The following is a 7,221-nucleotide window of genomic DNA, read 5'->3' as shown; positions in this document are numbered from 1 at the left end:
AGAGCTTAATAGGTTAAGTTGACAACTTAACCCTAATAAGTGTAAAAGTGGCATTTTATGTGAAAATCCTTAACTTTGAACCCTCGTTACGCCAAGCATTAAGGCCCTTAGGTTAAATTAAATTTCACATCTCAATAGCCTAATAAGTAACCAACAATCATATAAAAGTGATAAACTTAAGGCTTAACTATTAAGTCCTTAATAGAACACCAAAAGTGATTTAAAAGCTATTATGATCAGTTTTCCCGAATCTGTCCTCCAACTTCTAAAATTCGTGCAAGTCATTAAGAACACCTAAAAATCATGAGACTTAGTTTTCTGGAAATCTTAGTGTATCTAGTTTCTTCAAACTTTGAATCACATTTCAAAATTCCAACTCCTTGAGGGGTAAAATTGGCAATCTTCTCATGCTGGTCCATGTTGTCATAGATTTATGCATTGTCTTCAAAAAATCATAATAAATTCATTAGAAATCCAAATGCTAAAATTCCAAATCTTGTAGTTAGATATGGATGTATAGTTTCCTACACATAAAGGGACTGATGTAATTCTTAGTATATTGGTACATTTTAATCCAAGAGTGTTGAGTGGTCCAGAAAGTGACAGCTTAAAGTTACTAACTTATAAATTTAAAATAAAATCAACCAAAAATCATTAAACTGAGATCTCTATAGTTATTAAAAGATAAAAAGGAGAATTTTACCAGTATTATTTTATCAAAATTTAAGAATGAGTTGAAAGGTAAGAAAATAGATCCCAACAAGAGCACTACAATCAAAGAGAAAATAAGAAAATATATACATAAGTTTTAAGTAATATAACAAAGCACAAGCTAAATAATGTTATAATTGTTGTGTAGGTTCTCGAAAAGGAAATGATCCATCTTGATTATGCTAGCTAATTTTCAAGTTCAAGGAGGTGAGTTACACTAACTCTGCTATTATGTAGGCATTACTTGTTTTATGTTATTGTTCACGGATACCCTAATCTGGTAGAGTGAACAAGGAAAGGCAGAATGTAGTTTGTTTTCTAGTGAGACAAGTATACAAGATTCATTTTTGCATTCTCAATTCGTTAATTGTTCTCGTGTATTAAATCACATGTGATTATATGATGTAATCACATGTGACCTATATGCACAAGATTCATTTTTGTGTTTTCGATTCAATAGTTGTTCTTTGTTGTGACAACCTGAATCTTTTTCTGTTTCCGTTATCCGAATTTCGTTAATAAAATTTGGATTTTATTGAGTCCCGTTGAATTCCTTTGGTTTGGAAAGTCATTTTATTATATAATTGAGCTTCATATATGAGTCGGGACCAAAACTACGCGAAATTTCAAGTTTTCCTTCGATCAAAACAACCATTCACGCCCTGGCTTGAGTTCACGGCCGTACACTTGTTTACAGCCAGCATAGGGTGGACCCTACCACCGAACTCGAAAACCCCTATAAATACAAGACCCCCACCCCTCATTTACACTTTTCTAACCGGACACTCTCTCTTTCTCTCTCTAGACTCTTGACCGTACACCCCTAAACCACCCTTATTTCTTCCGGAGAACATCGAAAAACACCATTAGGGATCATTTTGGAGCATCCAGAACATGTTCTTCATCGAATCCAGCAACCTTGTTCTTGAGTGTACGGCCATATACCTTCAAATCTGCAAATCTTCATTGACCGAACACGATTCAAGGTCCGTACACCATTCAAGAAGCAGTTTACGGTCGTACACGGTTCACGGCCGTACACACTTCCTAAGCAGTGAATTAGACTGAAAACCCACTTTCCTCAATTCAATCAAGTCCCGGTAACATTCCTTAACCAAAAACAAGTGTTTTTCTAACGCTTTATCTAACGAAATCGCTAATTTAGATACATATATGTATTTAATTGTTATTAGGATTCCGTTAAGTGCCACACGCTACAACTCAAGGGTCTTCATTCAAATTCATTGATTCGACGTTTGCACACAACTAACTGTGAGTTCATACCCCTATGTCTTTACTGTTTCTTAATGTTCTCAGGGGGAATACAAGCCAAACATAAACGATTTTATGAAATTTATACAAAAGGATTTCAATAAACTTAAAACGGATGCAATTGATACAATCATACAATTTCTATACGTTTATAAAATATGTAGATATTTTGTCCCTTTTGTATTATGCAGAGCATAAGGGAAGACTTCATCATAATCATAGAACTTTCAATATAAAACATATTTTGAAATTCATGAACGAACATATAAACTATAATAGGTATACTTTATGGAACAATTAACATATCAAGGTACAAATCATAGATTCAATGCAACCAGACATATAAACTATTAAATGTGTAGTTTATGAGGTATATAGATAACAAGTAAAATTCAATGGATTCATTTTATTCTACATGTAATCGTTAGTACAACATTTTATGAGTAAGCATTCTTCGTGTATTTACTTAAGTACTAACAAAAGTCCTGAGATTATAAACAGAGTCTCCTGGAGGGGGAATGTGAGTTTTTGTATAGATCTATACGAGATAAACAATCCCGCACCACAACTGCTAGCTACAGTTAGGCCGGCAGGCCTGGGTGACAAAGTCATTTCGATTCTGACGTCTGAAGAACGTCGTTCAGGAAATTCAATGGTCAAGTATGGTTATAACAACTCATAAATTTGGTACTAAAAATATATGATAAATGTATGAATGATGATGATTTTAAATAGTTTTATTATAAAATAATAGAACTACTATACATATTAAAGCTGTCAAAGCTTTCCGAAACTTACTATATATACTGGGGATAACCATAGTATTTCTTGTAAATAGAGGTTTCTTATTCAATCAAACAATGCACAACACATTCAACGAGATTCAGTAACAAAATACACATGTTAGAAAATAATGGATTTTCTTGGAAGCATACGAGTACATTCATTGATTTCTTAACCGATTTATCCTCTCAAAACATACTTATGAACTCACCAACTTTATGCTAATACTCTTTCAAAACTGCTTCTATTCTCAGGAAATCAGTAAACAGGTACCTCATGGAGTTTTGAGAAGAAGGAGCGTATAGAGTCTCGTCTTTTGCTTTTGTCATACATTTTGGTGTCTATAAACATGAATCAAAATGATGTAAAATTTTTTACTTAATTAATGTAAGACAAAACTGCAAAAATAGTCCCTGTGGTATGCATTTTTTGGGGTTTTGGTCCAAACCCCGACTTTTTTGGATTGACAGTCCTTTTGAGCTACTTTGTTTGTGGTTTTGGTCCCTCGTAAAATTAAAAAGACAAAAATACCCTTCTGATGCATTTTCTATGTTTTTTTCTATTTAATATAAAGTTTTATTAACAAAAATTGTGGGACCCACCTCTCTCCCTCTCCCTCTCCCTCTCCCTCTCCCCCCCTCTCTCTCTCTCTCTCGTATCTCACCATTTGAAGAAAGAAAGCACCGGTTCTCCCCCCTTCTCGCATTTTCCATGTTCTTCCCCCTTCTTGCTACTGATCGGAGGAAACAACCACCACCATCTTAACCCACTTAATTTTTCGAACACCTCCTCCACCTCCCCATGTCGTGACCCACCACCAGTAAACACCCTTCCCAAATACCTCCGGACCATAACCTTGCTCCTCCCAGCCCTCTCTCTCATTGAGCTCTTCTGAAAAGAAAGGAAACAAAGGTAGTGAAGCTTGTATTTGAGTAACATATCGGTGTAAATGCAAAGGAAAAACCTCATTAATCGGCATAAGGTACAATAAGATTTTCTCGATTTTCTTGATACAAATCTTTCAAATTACTCGTTGTTATTGGAACTGATCTTAAGAACCCCAAATAGAGATATATTTAGATGTTCGATTTCAAATTTTGTGGTCTAAATTTCAAATCTTGAATCAGGGATAGGAGACATCAGATCAAGAAAACACCTATTTATTTCTGTTCTTTCAAATTACTCGTTGTGACTGTTGGCAAAACCCACCAAACGCCTCCATCTTGTCGTAACCCAGCACCACCAAATGCCATCGTCGTTTCTGCTTCGTCTTGGTCCCTCGTCGAGCATCCACCAACAGAAATTAAGCAGCAAGGCTGTCCACATCCACCAACTACAGCCACCTGTCGTTGCCCTTCCACCGTCGGATCAGGTAGAAGAAGAAGAGAAGGTGGGGTTAGGATCTTTTCTTCTCATCCTAACGCAGACTAAGTCGGAGAAGGAGCGGTCATCGTCTGAAATCTTCGAGCTTCCTTTTGATGCGTTGTTGATTGAAATCGATGGTGGGAGGATCGAGCGGAGTCATTGAAGGCTAACAAGTGGCGACTGCTTGTATATGTTGAGTGTGTGTATGTATATGTGTGTAGATTCTTTATGGTGATCTGGGGGAGGACGAAGAGAGAGAGAGAGAGAGAGAGAGAGAGAGAGAGAGGCCTAGTTTTATATTTAATAATAATAATAATTTTAAAAAGTGAAAGAAAAATGAAAATTAAATTCATTAAGGGTATAATAGTCTTTTTAGTTTGGACAGGGACCAAAACTGCATGTAAACTAGCTCAAAAGGACCACCAATCCAAAAAAGTCGAAGTTTGGACTAAAACCCCAAAAAAATGCATACCACAGGGACCATTTTTTCAATTTTGTCTTAATGTAATGGTTGTGTTTACTTTGATTACTGTAATGCAATGGTTGTGATACTATACATGACGTCATCCACCCCCGAACGTTTCCACCGTTCTGGTTTGGGGGTGTGACATTTGTCCATATTAATTGTATGTGATTAAATACATAAATGACATATGATTAAATACATGATAACAACTACCGAATTGAGAACACGAATTTGAATCTTACTCACATAAATCATATGTGATTAGATACGTATAATCACATGTGATTAAATACACGAGAACAACTATTGAATCAAGAACACGAAAATGAATATTGTTCACATAAATCATGTGTAATTAGATATATATAATAACATGTGATTATGTGTATCTAATCACATATGATTTATTTGGCTAAAATTCATTTTCGCATTCTCGATTCAATAATTGTTTTTTTTTCACTTTAATCATATGTGATTAAATAAATTTAATCAGATGTGATTATATGTTTCTAATCACATATGATTTTATTTGGAAAAAACGAATCTTGTCTATATAAATCATATGTGATTAGATACATACAATCACATGTAATTATATACACGATAACAAATATTTAACCAAGAACACGAAAACAAATCTTTATCAAAATTAATCATATGTGATTAAATACATCTAATAACATGTGATTATATGAATATAATCACATGTGATTTCTTTGGACATGTAACATCCCGATGTTCAAGTACTTCTAAATTCATCCTTATAATTCCATTTCATGTCAATTGGTAAAGTGGTAGGATTCTTGGGGTTTGGACACAATGTGTTAGAGGCACCAACACGGCGTGTCTGAATATTAAATGGTGCGGGTTTTATTTGGGCAACACGACATGTTTCATCCTGGAACACGGCGTGTTGACCGCTGAAAATGAAACCCTAATATTCCAGGTTTTTCCCCTTATTTAAAGGAATGTGGAGGCTAGGCTTTGTTCACCCTCAGCCACCATCAACCCCTCAAGCTATGAAAAGAAACCCTAATCTTTTCCTCTCCCATTTGTGAAGCTAGTTTATGTTTTGAAGGAAGAATGTGAAAGAAGGAAGCAAAGATCCAGCAAACAAGCCCCATTCTTTAGTTTGGCACTCTTCTGGACCTCTGTAAGTGTCCAAGACCCAGTTTTTATCATTCAAAGTTGTTATATCTTGAGTTTTGTCCCTTTTTATTCTTGTTCTTAGATGTTGCAATGGATGGATCTCATAAAGTTTGCAGCTTTATGAATCTCTAGTTCAAGGTTACCTAGTAGTGGCTTGGATCTGGTCTTTAACCAAGTTTTGATGTCATGCATAGAGATTAGGTCATAAATCCCTTTTTTGACCTAATATGGGTTGAAGACATGTATTGGTCATGCATGTCTAAAACGCACCAACCTTTGGGATGGTTTAGGTGTTAGACCCACTTTTGGAAGGGATAGACTTCGGATCTTAAGGATTAAGGGTATTGTAGTTAAGCCCTTGCATTGTCAAGCTTGTAATTTGGGTTTTTGGGACCTTTTGGTAGTCCCAATGGATAAAGTTGTAAAATTTATCCTTCCTAATCACATTTTGGTCTAGATCTGATCCTTGGATCTCCTGGGGTCAAAAAGGCAGTTGAATGTATTAAGTTTTTGGAACTCTGGCGAACACGACGTGTTGGCTGAAGTTTTCCCATCTTTTTGGATGCTCGTGGAACACGACATGGTTAAAGGGGAACAAAACGTGTTGGGTTAATATGGAATGTTGACCTTGACCGTTTCCTTTGACCAAGTTGGAGTTTGAGGGTATTTTGGATATTTCGGGATTTTGATGGAATTAGTCACTTGGTGGATGTCGGTATTGAGTAGAGAGTTGAGATTCGAAGTTGGGCCTTATTAGTTTTGTCTAGTTGTGAGATGAGTTTCCTCACTATACTTTCGGGTCGAAGGCACCAAGGACGGCCCGTTGGTTTGATAACCTGATATTTGTTAATATGTTGAGTATAGAATAGATATGCATGCTAGATTTGATATGCTAGTCTAGTATATCTGTAGGACTACCTGTGAACTGTTTGTTTATCTATATATGATATTATATGTTATATGTCGACCTATTGTGTGGGTTAGGTTGAGGTTGTACTGCTTTGTGACATAGCCAAAAAAACCCTGGAGCAAACCATATATGAGTTGAGGGTCGGGAGGGCACGCCAGACTCATACTGAGGGCTCATAAGCATTCCAGATACGAGCTGAGGGTCGAGAGGGGCATGCCATATTCGTACTGGGGGCTTAGTGATATTTAGTCTGAGGATTGATTAGGCCGGGGAGCAAGCCAACCATAAGTTGTGGGCCAAGGGCAAGCAAGACTTATGTTGTGGGTCAGGGGTAATCCAGTTTGCTATTTGTGGATCCATTGAATGTTGTTATTGTATATGTGCTATTTGTTGTGTATTAGTATTTTAGGGGAACTCACTAAGCTTTGAGCTTACAGTTTTGGGTTATGTTTCAGGTACCTTAGATGATCGCAGGAAGGCGAAGGCGTGATTGTGCACCTCCTAATGTTTTGTTTTGTGGTTTTAGGAATACTCTGATATTAACATTGTTTTGAAAACTATTTGT

Source organism: Lactuca sativa, chromosome 1 (assembly GCF_002870075.4).
Source record: "Lactuca sativa cultivar Salinas chromosome 1, Lsat_Salinas_v11, whole genome shotgun sequence".
Taxonomy (NCBI): domain Eukaryota; kingdom Viridiplantae; phylum Streptophyta; class Magnoliopsida; order Asterales; family Asteraceae; genus Lactuca; species Lactuca sativa.
The sequence above is the reverse complement of the archived record's forward strand: the minus strand, read 5'-3'. Positions refer to the sequence as shown.